This window comes from Cebus imitator, unplaced genomic scaffold, assembly GCF_001604975.1.
Source record: "Cebus imitator isolate Cc_AM_T3 unplaced genomic scaffold, Cebus_imitator-1.0 Scaffold31, whole genome shotgun sequence".
Taxonomy (NCBI): domain Eukaryota; kingdom Metazoa; phylum Chordata; class Mammalia; order Primates; family Cebidae; genus Cebus; species Cebus imitator.
Window position 1 is genome coordinate 2559129 of NW_016107346.1, and position 18780 is coordinate 2577908.

At 41.4% G+C, this 18780-nt stretch overlaps 2 protein-coding genes across 3 annotated transcripts in view; one reads left to right on the forward strand and one right to left on the reverse strand.

Moving 5' to 3' along the window:
• The window catches only part of LOC108300952 (SLX4 interacting protein), a 197366-nt gene extending 187042 nt beyond the window's left edge, over nucleotides 1-10324 (reverse strand). The window contains exon 1 of the mRNA XM_017523943.2: nucleotides 10131-10324. The gene's annotated coding sequence lies outside the window, so the exon portion shown is untranslated. The remainder of the gene's footprint in view (nucleotides 1-10130) is intronic.
• A 1001-nt stretch (nucleotides 10325-11325) lies between these two features.
• Nucleotides 11326-18780, forward strand: part of MKKS (McKusick-Kaufman syndrome) — a 33393-nt gene continuing 25938 nt past the window's right edge. The window contains exon 1 of one of the 2 annotated variants that reach the window (XM_017523940.2): nucleotides 11326-11474. The gene's annotated coding sequence lies outside the window, so the exon portion shown is untranslated. The remainder of the gene's footprint in view (nucleotides 11475-18780) is intronic. The other variant, XM_017523939.2, reaches the window with a different exon arrangement.

The following is an 18780-nucleotide window of genomic DNA, read 5'->3' on the forward strand; positions in this document are numbered from 1 at the left end:
AAAAAAAAAAAAAAAAAGCCAACACAATAGGAATAGAAGGGACTATCTCAACCGGATAAAAGGCATCTAGGAAAAACCAAGTGCTAAAATCATACTTACTGATAAAGGCTAAATGTTTTCTCCCTTAAGATGAGAGACAATGTCTTTACAAGAATGTCTGCTCTTGTCACTTTTATTCACCATTGTACTAAAGGTTCTAATTATGGCAATTAGGCAAGAAAAATAAAAAGCATCCATATCAGGAAGAAAGAGATAAGTCTATTCATAAACAACATGTTCTCATATATAGAAAACCCTAACAAATCATCAAAAACTACTAGAATTAATAAGTTCAGCAAGGTTGTAGGATATATGATATTTTAAAATCTACTGTATCTCTACATGCCAGCAATGAATAGTCCTAAAATAAATTTTTTTTAAAATTCCATTCAAAACAACATGAAAAAGAATACTTAGGAATAAATGAAACAAAAGTACAAGAATTATACACCAAAAGTCATAAAATATAATTGAAGGAAATTAAAGACTTAAGTGGAAAGATATCCCATGTTCATGGATTATAAGACAATGCTGTTAATATAGCAATATTCGCAAATTCATCTCAGATTCAAGGCAATCCAGATGACAGTCATGGATGGTCCCATCTGCCTCCCATGAGAAGGAAAAAATCACAACATGGTGCTATGGTCTAAATGTTGGTATCTCCCCAAATTCACATGTTGGAACTTAATGCCCAATGTAATAGTATTAATGGTGGGGACTTTGGAAAGTGGTAAGTAATGAGGGCTCAATCCTCACAAATGGGACCAGTGCCTTTAATTTAAAAAAGGCTTAAACAAGCTCCCCAGTCTCCCTACCTTACGTAAGGGTACAGCAAGAAGGTATTATTTTTGAAGCAGAAAACAAGCCCTCACCAGACAGTGCATCTGCTGGTGCCTTGATCTTGAAATTCCCATTCTCCAGTATTGAGCAATAAATTCATATTGTTTATAAGTTACTTGGTCTAAGGTATTTTGTTATAGCAGCACAGGTAGACTAAAACACATGGTGATGCCAGGAGATCCAGACCCCAAAAAAAGGGTTATCCTGAGCACCCCCCTCAACAACTGCAGCCTCTTAAAGTACCTCTAATCTATATCCTTGTACTTCTCCAACCCCAAACCTGTCATCAGAGGTGTCTGAGCATGAGTGCCCTATTCAAAACTCTTCACTGGGATTTTCTATGGCATCACAAGCCCTTTTTTTTGGTGCCTGTATTGGCCTGTTCTTAAAATGTTATAAAGAACTATCTGAGACTGGTAATTTATAAAGAAAAGAGGTTTAATTGGCTCACAGTTCTGCAGACTCTATAGGAAGCATGGCTGGGGAGGCCTCAGGAAACTTAGCTGGAAGGCAAAAGGTGGCAGGCAAGCACTATATGACTGGAGCAGGAGGAAGAGAGCAAAGAGAGAGGTGCTACACACTTTTAAACAGCCAAAGTTCCTGAGAACTCACTACTCTGAGAACAAGTGGGAAATCTGCCCCCATGATACAACCTCCAACCAGGCCCCTCCTCCAACACTGGGGGTTACAATTCAATATGAGATTTGGTTAGGAATATAAATCCAAACCATATCAGTGCCCCTGCCCAAATCTTCATCTTATGGCACAGGCAACTTCAGATCTGTAATGTCCTACATAATCAGCTCCTGGCACGTGTCCTTGACCATGCAGCTCCAGTTCTCCCCGCCTTCACCCATGCATGCTGCACTGTGGAATGTCCTCTCCTAAGGCGAGTTATCCTCTGAGACCCAACTCAGATGCCAGCTGTTCCTTGGAGCCTTCTATGAACTCCGTAAATTGCTCCTTCTCTGGGACACATCTGAACCACCTCTACTCTGGCACTCAGCCCACTGAACTACACCTAACTCTGGTTCTCTCTCTAACTATAAGATTCCCAGGGACAGGGTCCATTCATCTCCTTTTTAATACTTGGAGTATGGCACAGTTATACATTAAAAGTTTACTGACTTGGGTCCACTGATGTTACTAAATCAGACTGTGTTCTTTTTTTTCAGATTTTTACCCATTTATCCAATACATCTTTACTGTCGCCAAATTCCATATTCCACAATAAGCTTTTGGAAAAGGAGTTCAAAGCACTCTGGACCTATTTCACCAAATAATTAACACTTCAGTTATATTTCTATCATACAGCCAAAGTTGAGAGTTGTAATTCATATAAACACATACCTAGAAGATACTAGTATTTCATATTGAAAATAATGGGCAACAGATTAGAGGTATGGTTGAAGTTTATGCCACAAAGATGATATTTTTTGGTGCATACATTTCTTTGTCTTTAAAACACTGGCATTCTAACACTCGTTTGAATGGAAAATATATTATTAGCTTCTATATTAATTAAGTTTTAAATCAGGGAACATCCTCAGGCTTTTCTAAATTTGTGTTTTACTGATCACTAAAGAGCAAACCTGCACATGCACGTGCACGCGCACACACATACACACACACAGAGTAACAATGCATCTTAAATGATTATTTTCCTAGGCCCTCAAAGTTGCTTTCAGGAGAATGTAGCAAGCTCAGTGCCCAGGTTTACAGAATAAATGTTAAGAAACCTTTGCTACCGGAGCTGGCAATTCAAGTCTAAATTCAGTGGTATTTTTATTTTGTTGCCTGTTTTAAAGACGTGTAGGACAACCCCAAAAGATCAATTTTCCAAATATGTGAAAGCATATAATTTACGTAAACATGCTGAGAAGTTAGAGTATATTATAAATCTTACAAATGATGCCTCATCTTCTATTCTGCATTTTTCAGTCCACTCTCTGAGGCCTGAAAACAGGCATTCTTTCACAAAGAGGAGACTTTCATTGGGTATGACCCAACCAAAAATATGAGTACATGTGTGTTTTTGGCGGGGCAGGAAAGATCCTAAGAGCTTTAAAAAATTAATTTGGGGAGGGAATGGAAGTAGATTAAACAATATCACATGATTGTCCTGTCATTTAAATACAAAGCAGAGATAAACTCTAATAAAGAAAGTCAATGACCCTCTAGATTATACTGTGGGAAAATCTAAGGCACTCTGGAATTCACATTTGTCTTCTTTCAAGGGTTGCTGGCCTGTGTCACAAGCAAAAGCAACTGCTCTCATTAAATAGACCAGAAATTAACTTCAAGCTTCTAATCTCTAGATTTCAAATTTTATCTAGGAAATTATTATGCTTCTTTCTATCATCTTAAAAAACTTTCATTAGCTATGGGAGCAGAAACAGAAAACAACAAAGGCCCTAGAATGTCCGAGGTTACAGCTATAATAAGAATGAGAAATTATTTCATTGCTGTCCTCTCCTAACACGTGCGCCGACCTTATCACCAAAACAACCAATATCAAGGAATGAATCATAAACTTAACAAAAGACCAAGGAAAAATGACAAATGAGCGAAGGCCTCACTGGTGACCACTCAGATAAAGTTGGAAAAGGTAACTTCCGTGTAAAAAAGAATTAGCTTTTGCTATTATTCATATGGTAATTCTGAATGCCAAAGTTTACTTATAAAAAACAAAACAAAAACAAAAACAAACACATCAGCTTCAACAAGGGAAAGAGGATAATGCAAGTAACAAAAAAAATTAGAACTTTAAAAAATATTTTGTCATTAAATGTACGTCAAACGTTGAATACTCTACCAAGATTAATTCCATGGAACAGTCCTACCTTTTAGTTACTCTATACCCTCAACCTAGTCAGTTGACCCATGATCTGAGCCTCCCCTTCCTGTTGTGCCCACAGAAAATTCCCACCAACCACTAGATGGGGTGCTTTATTAATAGGCAGAATCTAGTAGGTTTTCGTTGTTGTTTTGAGACCCTGTCTTGGTCTGTCGCCCAGACTGGAATGCAGTGGTGCAATCACAGCTCACTGCAACCTCAACCTCCCCAGGTTCAAGTGATCCTCCTGCCTCAGCCTCCCGAGTAGCTGGGACTACAGGTGTAAGCCACCATGCCCAGCTAATTTTTGTATTTTTTGTAGAGATGAGGTTTTGCTGTATTGCCCAAGCTGTTCTCTAACTCCTGAACTCAAGCAGTCCGCTCACCTCAGACTCTCACAGCGCTGGGACTGCAGGCATGACTCCACTCTGTCTGGCCCGAATCTAGTTTTTATTTAATACCTAGTCAGAAACAGGGATAGGCACCCACACCTGGTGCATGTCCTTAGGTTCTTGTAAAACACATCCCTTCAAACTGATTCTTCATATGACCTCAGGCAGGCTATCCAACTCCTTTATGCCTCTACTTTTCTTACCTCTAAAATGGGATAATAACAACCGTTTCTATTTCATGGCTCCTGTAAGGATTACATGAGATCAGATATGTAAGTACGGGAGCCCAGTGCCTGATACACAGTGCTCAGTCTGTTAAACAGAATCATTATAACACCAAGGGCACAAGCAAACAGCACATGATCAATCCACTTTGTAACCCAAGACCTCCTCTGATAGCTAATGTTTTCCAGTTGCCTTTACCATAGAAAAAAAAGTTCTGATAATCATTAATTAAATAGTTTTAAAATCTAATCATTTCAACACAAAAACTGTCATGATAGAGAATAGATTACTGGTTGCCAAAGACGGAGGGGTAAGGGGTACTACGAAGGGGTAGCAGAAGGGAAATGGGGAGGAAGGAGCTGATGGAAATGTTCCATGTACTGATTTCAATAGTGATTACAAATCTCACTGCACTGATAAAAACTCTGAAAACTACATACCCAAGAATAATTTTATTTTACATAAATTAAAAATAATTTATTTATTTTTAGTTTTTAGGTTTTATTGAGACAGAGTCTCTGTTGCCCAGGCTGGGGTGCAGTGGCACTATCGTGGCTCCCTGCAACCTCTGCCTTGTGGATTCAAGCGATTCTCCCACCTCAGCCTCCCAAATAGCTGGGATTACAGGTGTGGACCACCATGCCCAGCTAATTTTTATATTTTTAGTAGGGACAGGGTTTCCCCATGTTGGCCAGGCTGATCTCAAACTCCTGATCTCAAGTGATCTACCCACCTCGGCCTCCCAAAGTGTTGGAATAACTGACATACGCCACCGCGCCGGACCCAGAATAATTTTTAAATGCAAAAAAAAAAAAAAAAAAAAAAAAAAAAAAAAATCCAATCTTTTCTAACTAGAAGATAAATCAAAAGTGACACAAATGAGCTTCTGTGTCCAAGATACTATAATAGCCATATTCTATATATTATCTATAATTAATATCACTCAAATCCAATTTTAAACCACCTCTGATTTATTCAAGCACAAAATGTCAATACTAAAATAAACACAAGTAACCGCTTTTACATAATAGAAGCAAAAGGACTTTAGAAATATACTTACATCAACTCAAAATACAAGTGGTATTCTCCATCTCCCTGACAAAGGAGAGTTTTACGACATTTTAGTCATAGATCTCTGCTTTGCTACCTAATAAGTGGGTTTCTTCATGTGCATGAATTATTGTCCTCAACCTCTAAAAAGTAGACTTGAGGTTTAATATAGCTTAAAATGATTAGACACATAGATGTCAAGAAATAACAATCCACTTAAAAGTCAATGCACACATTTTGCATTTTTAAAAAGCCACGTTTCATTGACAAAACATTAATTCATAAACTATACAACAGCAAAGATGAAGACGTATGTAACCTCTTGGTTTCACTGTATACACAAGGCTTGATTATCAAATAATTAAACTTCTAAAAAAAATTTTTAGGCCAGGCCCCGGGGCACATACTTGTAATGCCAGCACTTTGGGAGGCAGAGGCAGGAGGACTGCCTGAGTCTAGGAGTCTGAGACAGGTATGGACAACATGGCAAAAACTCATCTCCACTAAAGATACAAAAAATTAGCCAGGCACAGTGGTGCACACCTGTAGTCCCAGCAACTCAGGAGGCTAAGGCATGATTATCACCTGAACCCAAGAGATAGAGGCTGTAGCAAACCAAGATCACACCACTGCACTCCAGCCTGGGCAACTGGAGTGGGACCCAGTCTCAAAAAAAAAAGAGAAAAGAAAAAAAAGTTTAATTAAAATTATCTAGAGAAGAACAAAGCAATGTGAGAATGAGTATTGTGAAAATAAGAACCCAAATGTCCATCAATTGGTGAATGTATAAACAGATTATTCCATATCTACACAATGGAATACCACTCAGTAATTAAAAAGGAATAAACTATCAAAACTTCCAACAGCAAAGATGGTTTTCAAAATAATTATGATGGCCAGGCACAGTGGCTTATGCCCATAATACCAGTGCTTTGGGAGGCTGAGGCAGGAGGATAGCTTGAGACCAGGAGTTCAAGAGCAGCAAGATCCTCTCTAAAAAAAATTAAGAAAAAAAAAGATGATGATGATGAAAGAAGCCAGGCTAACCCCCACCCCCAAAAAACCATATACTCCAAGATTACAGTTAGATAAACCTAGGAAATGTAGCTGGGCGCAGTGGCCCACTCTTGTAATGCCAGCACTTTGGGAGGCCAAGTTGGGCAGATCATTTGAGGTTAGGAGTGGGAGACCAGTCTGACCAACATGGTGAAACCCCATGTCTACTGAAAATACAAACAAAAATTAGCTGGGTGTGGTGGTGCACACCTGTAACTCAGCTACTCAGGAGGCTGAGGCAGGGGAATCGCTTGGACTCAGGAGATCGAGCTTGCAGTAAGCCAAGATTGCACCACTGTACTCCAGCCTGGGTGACAGAGGGAGACTTCATCTCAAAAAAAAAAAAAAAAAAAAACCTAGGAAATGCAATGCAAACTTATCTACAGCGATAGATCATAGATCAGAGGTTTCCTGGAAGAGTGGCTGGAGGGATGACAAAGGAGCAAGAGGAAACTTTTAGGGGTGATTGATAGGTTCATTATCTTGATATGGTGATGGTTTCACTGGCAAAAAAACATATCAAATTGTATACTTTAATATGTGCAGTTAACTGTTATGACAATTTTACCTCAATAAAACTGTTTAAAAAATACTTAAAGAAAAAAAAAGCCTGGCCCGGTATATTGTTTACATCACCCTCTTTTCCAAACTGGTTCATATCCTGAAAAGTAACAGAACTGTAATACCTTTCCTCTGGAAATTTGCATGCATGAACAAAACCTTAAAACTCAGAAATTTAATTATAATAAAATTTAACAACAGTTAATATTTACATGGCTATGACTATGTGCCAGGCACTATTACAAGCATTTTTCTTGTATTAATTCATCTAATGCTCACATTAACCCCATTTTACAGATGAGGAAACTGAGGCACTGAAGGGATAAGTAATCTGATCAAAGTCACACAGCTGACAAGCAGAGGAGCTAGAATTTGAACCCAGGGAATCTAGCTTCAGAGTTAATTTCCTAACCCATTACCCTCTACTGCCACACACAATCTAAGGTATGTGAACACTAGAAGCAATGAATATTGCACTTGCAAAATACTTTTCTTTCTTACACTCACAGAATATAAATATTCACTACAATCGGCAACATCACATGAAACAAAATAAAAAACAACAGTGGCCTTCTTTTCCCAATTAATAGATGAAGGAAGGAGAGGCAGAAAGGCTAGACAACTTTCTTAGGAAAGAGCAAATAACTGGCAAGTTGACCAGTTCCTGGAAAGCTGGTTCCTCACATTCTTAATCCAATTGTTTTCATGGTTTTCAAAATCCTGATTATTTTAAGTAACACGATAAGGGAGAGAAAATCTAACATAGAAACATAAAAAGTAAAAGTTCTTTCTCTTTCCTCATACTCCTTACTGGTTCCTTAATTTCAGCCAGAGAATCTCAATCTCGGCAGATACAGGTCTGGAGTCTGTTTTTAAAGCTCCCCAGGTGATTGTTATGTGCAGCTAAGGTTGAGAATTCTCGATTTAGATTTCTCATTAAAGAAAGACAGAAGGCAGCTGGGTGCAGTCGCTCATTCCTCTCATCCAGCACTTTGACAGGTGGTGGCAGAAGGATGCTTGAGCCCAGGAGCTGGAGGTTACAGTGAGCTACAGTCCCGCCACTGCACTTCAGCCTGGGCAATAGGGTTATATCTTGTCTCAAAAAAATTTAAAAAGAAATAAAATAAAATGGGAAGACAAAAGAAAGCAAGGTGCCACAAAAAGCTTTGGTAAATCACGGCCAAAGGCTTTCCAAGTCAGTATTGAACTGCTGTCCACATGCAAACTTTTGAGTTCAACTTTTAATATATCAGAAGTACAAATATGCATTCAAGACAAGAGAAAGCAAGAAGCACAATAAACAACTTAAAAAAAAAATGCAAACCAGTGGTAAATTGGATGTTAAGACTTATTAGAGAAAACCCTACATTTCGATGTTATGTCATAACGGAAGTTACATAAAAATATATTGGGATGACAAAATCTCTTTTCAACTTTTTGGAATGCTAAATTGACATCTTAACATCAAGTCAATGAATTAAAAGCACAGAAAAACCTGTCAAATATCCACTGCATTTAGAACATGGAAATAATTGATAATACGCTGTGACTCTAGTTCAGAAGCATGGGCTGAAGAAAGAATGGGCCAGGCCAGGGTCGGTGGTTCACGTCTGTAATCCCAGCACTTTGGGAAGCCGAGGCGGGTGGATCACCTGAGGTCAGTGGTTCGAGACCAGCCTGGCCAACATGGCGAAACCTTGTCTCTACTAGAACTACAAAAATTAGCTGGGCATGGTGGCGCACACCTGTAATCCCAGCTACTGGAGACGCCGAGACAGGAGAATAGTTTGAGCCTAATAGGCGGAGGTTGCAGTGAGCCGAGATCGAGCCATTGCACTCCAGCCTGGGCAACAGAGCGAGATTCCGTCTCAAAAAAAGAAAGAAAGGGCTATATCTTTAGCCCATGACCTGAATCAATGCTCCTTGAACTTTAAGATGCACTTCTTGAGGAAGATTCTGATTCAGCATGATTCAGCAGCTCTGGGGTGAGGCATGAAGTGCAATTTTTTTTTTTTTTTTTTTTTTTTTTTTTTTTTTTTTTTTTTTTTTTTTTTTTTTTTTTTTTTTTTTTTGAGACGGACTTCTGCTCTTGTCGCCCAGGCTGGAGTGCAATGGTGCGATCTCGGCTCACCGCAACCTCCGCCCCCCAGGTTTAAGCAATTCTCCTGCCTCAGCCTTCCAAGTAGCTGGGATTACAGTAATGCGCCACCACTCCTGGCTAATTTTGTGTTTTTAGTAGAGGCGGTGTTTATTCTCGTTGGTCAGGCTGTTCTCAAACTCCCGACCTCAGGTGATCGGCCTGCTTCTGCTTCCCAAAGTACTGGGATTACAGGTGTGAGCCACCGCACCTGGCCATGAAGTACAATTCTAACAAGCTCCTAGGAGATGCTGATGCTGCTGGTAGGTGGACCAAACTTTGAGCAACAAAGCCCTGTATAACTGGAACATTGCGTGTAACATTAGCCAACTGGCTTACAAATATCATTATGTCTAGGATCCAATAAATAAGAGTCAATACAATTAATTCCTACTCCAGGCCAAAAAAAATTTTTAAATAAAAGTGAAAAACAGGGTTCAAGGGAAGGAGAAAGCAAATGCTTGTTTATATAGTCTAGCAGTGCTAAGAACCATAAAATACTGTTATTTCTCTCAACCTAGTAGAGCTCAAGGTGATAAAATATAGGCTCCATGAGTTAATGGATTTTTTAGTTAACTGCTGAATCCTTACGATCTAGCACAAATTAGGTACTCAATAAATGCACTGAATAAATGAAGAGTGGTAAGTATATACAAACGCAATCTATTTACGTCACATCCCCAAAAATGTCTGGGGAGGGGGCGGTATTTGTACTTCTAGATGCAGGTTGCCATGATTTGATACAAATACCGGGCCCATCTACTGAATTCCCTTTGTCCGAAGTTAAGTCAAAGCCCGTGGTCACGGCACCCTGATGTTTAGCAACTTTTTGGCTTTTTGAAAACAAGGAAGAAAGGTGGAAGTACAGGGAGAACGATTCGTTAAAGTCTCAAAAAATCAAAGCAAAAAACCAGGAGGGAGGAGATGGATGGACAAACAGTTCAGTTCACGTGAAGGAACATATGAGGTTGCCAGAGGTCCACGTGCTTACCTATGCTGGTGGCGGGGTTTGGGCTCGGGTTTTTATATGTTTTGTTACTGTCCAGGGTCACTGGTGAAGTAGCACCTAGCTGTGGAAACTCAGAATACACAGGTAGCCGGCACTGCAGCCAACCTTTTGAACCTTAGAAGAATCACGTTCGCGCCTACTTCCTCCTTCCCAGGGTCTCCGCGCGCGTTTGGGAACTCAACCGCCGCCCAAACACAAGATGATCTGAGCAGCTTCACTGTCGGATTGAGGCCACAGCCAGGCTTTAAGATGGCGACAAAACCCTTTGGTATTCTGTGGAATCTGCCCAAAAGAAAAATGGCCTCTGTCTAGAATCTCGCGGCTTTCAAAGAGGACCCAAAACAAAAATGGCGGCAGACGCAGGCTGGGAACCCAATGACTAAGATTGGCAGGTAACGAATCACGGTAACCCACGGTGCTAGGCTGTCGAACTGACCGAGAGAAAAAAACGCTTTTCTGTGGTATGTTTTCTTAACACCGGAAATTTACTAGCTTAAGAATGGAACGTATACTGTATTCGGTGCGGAAGATTATGGGAAACGTAGCTTTCAAAGTGCCAGATAAACTTCAATGGAAATTTAAACATAACTTCCGCTATGTTTTTTTAATGTTAAAAGAGAATAAAAGGTTTGTCCTGGAACCCAAAAGCAGGATGGGGAATAACGGATGAATTATCTAATCTGTGAAAAGCACCCTGCTGAAGAATGTCTGCACTTCCCCGTAAGCCCTCATATGCTTTAGTAGAAGGCAACTAGCTCTCACTGCGCATGTCCGCTCCCCAAACCCGATCCCGGGAGTGACTGGAGGGTAACTCCGTTTCTCCTGATTTTCGAGATAACCTCACAGAGAGGCGGGATACTGGGCTGAACGACAAATCCGGGCGCTTTGTGATTGGTCATGTCTGGGAGGCTAGAGAGCAGAGCGCAGTGGACTTCTTTCATTAGTTTAACAAATCATTGTTAAGAGCTCACCAAAAGGCAGAAGCTGTGCCATTTTTATATGTTATTTAAAATTTATGCGTTCTTTTAAAATTTCAGTTTCAATAATTTGCTGGAATATACGCTGAATAAACTTCGCTCCCCGTTTTTTCCGGTGACGGCCACCGGTACAATTGGCTGGAGCTTCCTGGAAAATCCGGAGCCGCGAGGTGGGAGCGGCCCGGCCTCGACCGCAGAGCTGCGCGTGCTCTGTTCCGCAGAGCTGCGCGTGCTCTGTTTCCCAGCGCAACGCGAAGGCTGTCGGGATCCGCGGCAGCTGCGGCTTGAGGTCGGTCCCTAGTCCCTGCGGGCGGCGGCGGCCTGGGGCGGCGTGGCGTTTGGTGGGCAGGTGAGAGCGCTGGAACTTCAGGTGGAAAAGACCGCTTTGTGTCCGGCCGATGAGAGGGGAAGGGGCTTGTAGGTGCCTCTCTCCACCCCCAAAGGTCGCCCTTGTCCTCACTGAAGGATATTTGGGGGCGGGGACAAGGAGGAATCTGGCTTTTGGTAGGAGGTGAAAAAAAGAATAGCTGCAGATGCTAAATGCTTGCGGGCGGCGAGGAGGTCTTCCCGCCGGTGGGAAAAGCTGGAGGAATGTCGCCTCCCCGCGCTCCCACCTGCGCTGCGCCGGACCTGTGACTCCCTCGTCACCTTCCTCGCTGGGAGGGGCCCCGTGTGCCTCTCTCATGTCTGGAGGGTGCATGGTGTACCCCAGGCTGTCAGGAGGTGGGGGCCGCCTTCCGACGGCGTCAAAACCCTTGTACAGCATGGTCCTGCCAGCTGCTTGAAAGCGGCCGTGGACCTTGCAGGGATGACCTTGAGGTCATGCTCATCTTCCTCCCAGATGAGACTGTACCCAAATCCTTTTGCCGTTTTGGAGACTCTCAATATGACGGTTTCATTCATTTGTTAACATAGTCAGTTTACCTATGAACAGATAATACACGTGTCTCAGCACTGCCGAGTTAGTAGATACAGCAGTGATCAAGATGGACATGCACAACCCTGACCCTGACTCCATGTTCTAGTGATTGGGGAGAAACAATACTCTCCCTATCCATGAGTTCCGCACCTGTGGATTCAACGAAGTGCGGAAAGAAAATATTCTGGGGCAGCAGGGCTCTGTGGTTCACACCTGTAATCCCAAAACTTTGGGAGGCTGAGGTGGGCGGATCACTTGAGTCAGGAGTTTGAGGTCTGCCGGGCCAACATGGCGAAACTCCATCTTACTAAAAGTACAAAAAAAAAATGAGCCTGGCTCAGTGATGCGCTACTGTAGTCCCAGCTACTTGGGAGTCTGAGACAGGAAAATAGCTTGAGGCCTGGCGGCGGAGGTTGCAGTGAGCCAAGATCATGCCAGGAAAGAAAAAATATTCTGGGGGGAGAAAAAGATGGTTGCATCTGTACTGAACATGTGCAGATCTTTTTTCTTGTCATTCCCTAAATACTGCAGTATAACAACTACTTACGTAGTGTTTAACGTTATATAAGATATTATAAGCAGTCTGGAGATGATTTAAGGTACATGGGAGGATGTGGTAAGTTGTGTGCAAATACTACACGATTTTTTTTTTTTTTTTTTTGAGACGAAGAGACTCGCTCTGTCGCCCAGGCTGGGGTGCAGTGGCGCCATCTCTGCTCACTGCAAACTTCGCCTCCCTGGTTCAAGCAATTCTTCCTGCCTCAGCCTCCCAAGTAGTTTGGAATTACAGGTGCCCGCCACCAAACCCGGCTCTAATTTTTGTATTTTTTAGTAGAGATGGCTTTTTTGCCATTTTGGCCAGACTGGTCTTGAACTCCGGACCTCAGGTGATCCACCCGCCTCGGCCTCCCAAAGTGCTGGGATTACAGGTGTGAGCCATGGCGTCCAGCCTGCTACATGATTTTTTAATCAGGAACGTGAGCATCTGGATTTAGGTCTCCATGATGGTTCCTGGATGGAATCCCCCAGGGATACTGAGGGGTGATTATACATTGATAATAAACAAGATGTTTCTAGATTGTCTTGGGTTGGGTTTCCTGAGAATCAGACTCTGAGGAGATTTGGAGGCAGGACTTTAATAAGACCTTTTGGACAATTACCAAGGAAGAAAGGAAGCAGAATTAGGCAGACAGAAAAAGTTAAGCCTTATCCAAGTCCCAAAGATGTTCTCCACCAATCCCACAGGAACTCTAGCACTGGGTTGGCCCTTCAGAGTTGAAGGGAAGGGCCAGGCCTTTATAGCCCTGCATTGATCTGTCATTGGATGCTGTTGCCTTGGAAAGGGCCTAACTTCAATTCTCTTCAGCCAAATCAATCATGGATGGAGGCTGGCAGCTGAGGTCTGTCTCAGCACTTCCAGGCACTGGGGAAATAAGCCTTTCATTCCTTAGGGGGGTCAGGGTGGCACATCACAGCATTTACCGCAAAGGTAAGGCTTTGAAGGAAACACATGAGAGAGAATAATGGGGAGGAAGAGAGGAAAAAAACTTTAGATTGAATACTCAGAGAAAGGCTCTCTGAGGAGGTGACATCTGAGCTAAGAGCTGAAGCACAAGAATAAGCCACCCTGTGTGGAGCAAAGGGAACAAGATTCTCTACTTTTCTGCTGTGCACTAGGAATACAGCCAAAAAGACAAGTGGCTGCTACCTTCTGTTATAGTGGGTGGCAGTGACTAGCTTTTCTAGATTTTGACTCCCTGCTGTAACTAAAGATGTAGTAAGTAAAAATGGATTGAGTCTAATTCAGAGGAGGATAGAGGAAAAAATCAGAACTATGATTTTGAAAAATGAGTAAACTTGGGGAAAACTTAATCTATACAGTTTTTTGTGGGGGTTTTCTTTTGTTTGGTTTGGTTTTTTGATCCCGTACAGCATTGAATTATGTTTTAATAAGATTGTCCTGTGATCTTCTCAAACCTGTATTCTCCTTCAGTATAAGAGTCATGCCTTACTCTTCTTGGTAGGTCCCCCTGAGCCTAATAGTCTTGCTAGCACCTAATAGACACTACATGAGCATTTGGGTAGAATTAATCTCATACATATTTGAAGTAAAAATTGCTAATCCCTAAATGATGTAAACATGGGATACATAACTGTTTGGATTTGTCTTTACAATATTTGCTGTTTTCATAAGTTAGAACTCAGTTTTAGTCAAAATATTCGATGGTAATATATATAACTGCTTTGATCAAGCAGGAACCTCCAGAGGTGCCTATTTTTATATATGCTTTGTAAGATAATATATTCCCAATAAAAGTAATACCTGCCAAGTATTGAGCACTTCCCACATGCTAGGCACTGTACTACGCTATGAATGTATATAGTTATCTTCTTAATATGGCCCCCTATTTCAGATCATGATATTGAGCTCTTAAGGCAGGAGATAAGTAATTTGTCCAAGACCATAACTAATTTGTGATGGAGGTTAGAATATGATTCTCTTTTTTTTTTTTTTTTTTTTTTGAAACAGAGTTTTGTTTTTGTTGCCCAGTCTGGAGTGCGATGACGTATCTCGGCTCATTGCAACCTCCTCCCCGCAACCTCCGCCTCCCGGGTTCAAGGGATTCTCCTGCCTCAGCCTCCTGAGTAGCTGGGATTATAGGCATGTGCCACCATGCCATGCTAATTTTGTATTTTTAATAGAGACGGGGTTTCCCCATGTTGGCCAGGCTGGTCTCAAACTCCTGACCTCAGGTGATCCACCCACCTCAGCCTCCCAAAGTGCTGGGATTACAGGTGTGAGCCACACGCCCGGCCTAGAATTTGATTCTCACCATAACTCAGGGCTTTTGCTCTTAAGCGACCGACAGCATTTCCGAAAATGTAGACCATGTTTCCGTCATAGTAGGTTTCTCACATTTAATCACTTGGCTGCTCTATTAACTGTTATTAGAGAAACAAACATGAAATCATTCCCGTCTTTGTTGCTTTGCTCTGTGTCTTTTAGTTTTCTGACTTCCTTCACCGCTTTCCTGGCTCTCACTTTAGAGGCTTGACTGTTATCTGTACTGTAATATCCTAGAATCTGATTACCAGATTCTATCTACACTAGTCAAAGCCCAGACACCTGAGAACCTCTCTCTGGAGACTGGGTATTTTTATTCATAGCTAACTAACTGAAACTGCCCGGAGAAGCAAGCCCTCCTTTATGGGGACCACTTCCCTTAGTTGGGGCATTAATTCTAGTCCTCTCCTGTTCTTGCTATACTACAGGTTAATTCCAGTAATGCTTTTTTTCTTTTTGACATAATCAAAATAATAATAGCTAACAATTACTGAGCCCAGACTAAGCACCAAGTATTGTGATAACTGCACAGGAAGCTTGTCATGTGGACGTTATTATTCACATTGTACACATGATGGAACTGAAGCATAGTGAGGTTAAGTGACTCATCCAAGGCTACACAGCCAGTTGTAAAGTGGTAAGTGAAGATTCAAAGCCAGGTAGTATGATTCTACAGCTCATCCCTTAATCACTACATGACTGCATTCTTACAAAAATGATTTAAAGTGCTTGACTTTCTGAAAACTGGTAGGCAGCATCTAGATCCTAGTGGATTTTTTTTCTGCTGTACCAAGATATTTAGATTTCACTCGAGTCAAAAATGTCACTAAAGACTTCTAAGCAAAGCAGGAATACAATCAGATTTGGGTTTTTTTTGCAAGATGGCTTTATCAGAATTGTAGAGAATGGATTAGTGGAGGTAGATTGGAACACTGGGTCTTAAACTTTAGCTTCAGAATTACCTGAAGAATTAATTAAAACACAGATTACTGGACCCCACCCTAGAGTTTCTGATTCAGTAGGTCAGGGGCAGCTTGATAATTTGCCTTTCTAATAAATTCCCAGGCGACGCTAATGGCACTGTTGAGGGGACCACACTTTGAGAACCACTGGACTCAAAGCAAGGAGGTCATGTGAGAGGGTACAAGGGTCTGGACTGTGACCCTGGGGAGGAGAGGTGATGTAAAGAAGCTCTCCCGTCAAATGGCAGGTTGTGGTGACTGAGTTGACGAGGAGCATAAGAAAAAGGGCAGAGTCCACTATATATCCAGATTTCTGAATTGAATGGCTTAGTAGATAATGCTTTTTGTTAACGAAAACAGGAAATCCAGGTGGAGCAGCAGTTTAGGAGGGAGAGGACTTGATTTTATATGAGATGAATTGAGACTCTTTGTGGGGACGGTTAGCTCAAAGATGAACAGTAGCAGTTTATTATGTGGGTCTAAGCTGGAGATGAACATGTGAGAGCCAGAGTGGATGCATGATCATAGAAGTTTGGGGATTGAATGAGACTAGCCAGGAAACAAACACTAGCAAAGACAGATCTCTGATAAGGATGAATCTCGATGGAACCCAGCAGGCCATTCAAGGAGACTAAGAAGGAACAGTACTTAGTTCCTGAGTGCTTAGGAGTTTCAAGAACACATCAAAAGGCTACAGAGAGATTATGTGAGAGGAAGGATTGGTGATCTTTATGGTCAGAACACTTTCCATGGAGAACAGACCAAAAGCAGATTGCTTAAGTTTGAGAAATGGAATGGGAAGTGACTCTAGGAAAAAATGCATTCATTATTTGAAAGGAAAGAGATTGTGTAGTACTGGGAAGGAAGACTGGTAAAGGACAGTTGCCTTAGGAAATTTGTTTTTGACTCTTTTCAGTGGAGAAAAATGGTCACGGTTATGCAAAGGAGAAAGGTCCTTAAGAGCAGAAGGTTGGAGGTAGATGAGAGGTGATAATGAAGTTAGAACCCCAAAGACACAGTAGAAAGTGGGACTGGAACATAGGTAATAGGAGTACCAGTTCTTCTGAGACAGCAGGGAAGGAAGCCTATTTATTTATTGAGACGGAGCCTCACTCTGTTGCACAGGCTGAAGTACAGTAGCACGATCTCAGCTCTTTGTAACCTCTGCCTCCTGGGTTCAGGCGATTCTCCTGTCTCAGCCTTCCAAATAACTAGGATTACAGGTGCATGCCACACGACCAGCTAATTTTTTAGTATTTTTAGTAGAAATGGGGTTTCACCATTTTGGCCAGGCTGATCTCAAAATCCTGACATCTAGTGATCCACCTAGATCCACCAGCATTCCTAGAGTGCTGGAATTACAGGCATGAGCCACCATGCCCTCCTGGAAGGAGATTTAGTTGAGAGTTAAGATGCATAGGATTTTACATATGGGAACAGCAAGTTAGAGGTGTTCATACCCAAATAGCCATAATGTCCTCTGGCCAATAGATTATCTGCAGAAATGAAGGTGGAGCATACAGTTAAAATCTTGAAAATGAAGGTTAGAAAACATGGGCTCTTTAGGGATTCAGAACAAACCAGGAATAAGTAAAGTTTTTGCTATAGCACTAAGGGCCCAGTCATCTAGGTATTTGAACTGGAACAATCTGGCTATCTGCATGATACCTACTTCCCCTTCTCCACCAGTCAGTCATCAGCATCAAATGGCAGGCAGGGTATAAAAACAGTGAAAGGGTATGAAAGGATTCTCAGCTCTATAAACCACTATAACCATTTGATAAACCACAACTTACTGGTAAGCTAGTTTTCACTTTTCAATTGTTAATCACTTGCTTAATATTTGAGACTGTCTGCAATTAGTGAAACCCCCATTTAAGACTTAGAATGCTTTCGGTATATTTTTATTTACAAATACATTAAATTCACAGCAGTGGGCAGAGGAGAATAGCAAAAAACGTAAGGTAATTACACATACCTGTTTCAGCCTTCTGACTACAGATCCACTCCTCACTTGGCTGTGCTGTTAGCGGCCCAGCTCTTGGATATAGGTCAAGATAACTTTGAATGGCATGATGGGGAAGGTGGTAGGATTTGCAGAAGGAAAACTTTAGAACTCAGTTACTATCCGTTGGTTCTTCAAGAGTTGACAGTATTGCTTTTGGGCTGTGTGTTTTTACGAGACCAGAGAAGTCCAGCAAAATGAGTGTTATTTTAGGTGATAGAGTTGGAAAAGAAAAAGGAAAACTATTGTTCTATTTACCATGTCAGTTCATTGCCTAGGGACAGTTGAAGACAACGTGCAGTCCTTTCACAAAAAATGCCACAATTCAAACTGCTGTGTTAAAAATTGAGGAGAAAAATAACTTTTTAAGTTGATGATTAGAATTCAGGAATGAAGAATACACAAATACCTAAAACCAATATTGTCATTGTAAAAGGCATAATACAATTCCTGTAAACTTCATAAAGTTTCATAATCACAGGAGCTGAGTTAATTGGTTTTTAATATTCTATCTAATGTTCTCCTCATAATTAAGTTACATTCAGTGGAAGTTTTTTAAAAATTACTATTTTTTCGTATACTTAAAGCAGAACAGCAATTAAGACCAGAGTCCATTTTACACTGTGTCCAAAAGACCAGCAGATGGCGCCCAGCAAGCCCGCTAGGCAAAATGAGTGAGGACTTTTCCATGTAGCATTCCCTGCATCCAGGTTGTTTTAGGCCTAATTTTGAAGAGAACATAACAAAACTTGATGGCTTTAACCAATACTGTGCTAGATAGAATAATCAGATAGCTATATCCAGCTGTTTGGGAAGTTCTAAGATGCTTACTTGCCTTTTTGCCCTTTACTATCTTGTACGTGTGTGTGTGTGTGTGTGTGTGTGTGTGTGTATGTGTCAGTTTTCTTTTCTTGGCCTTTGTGT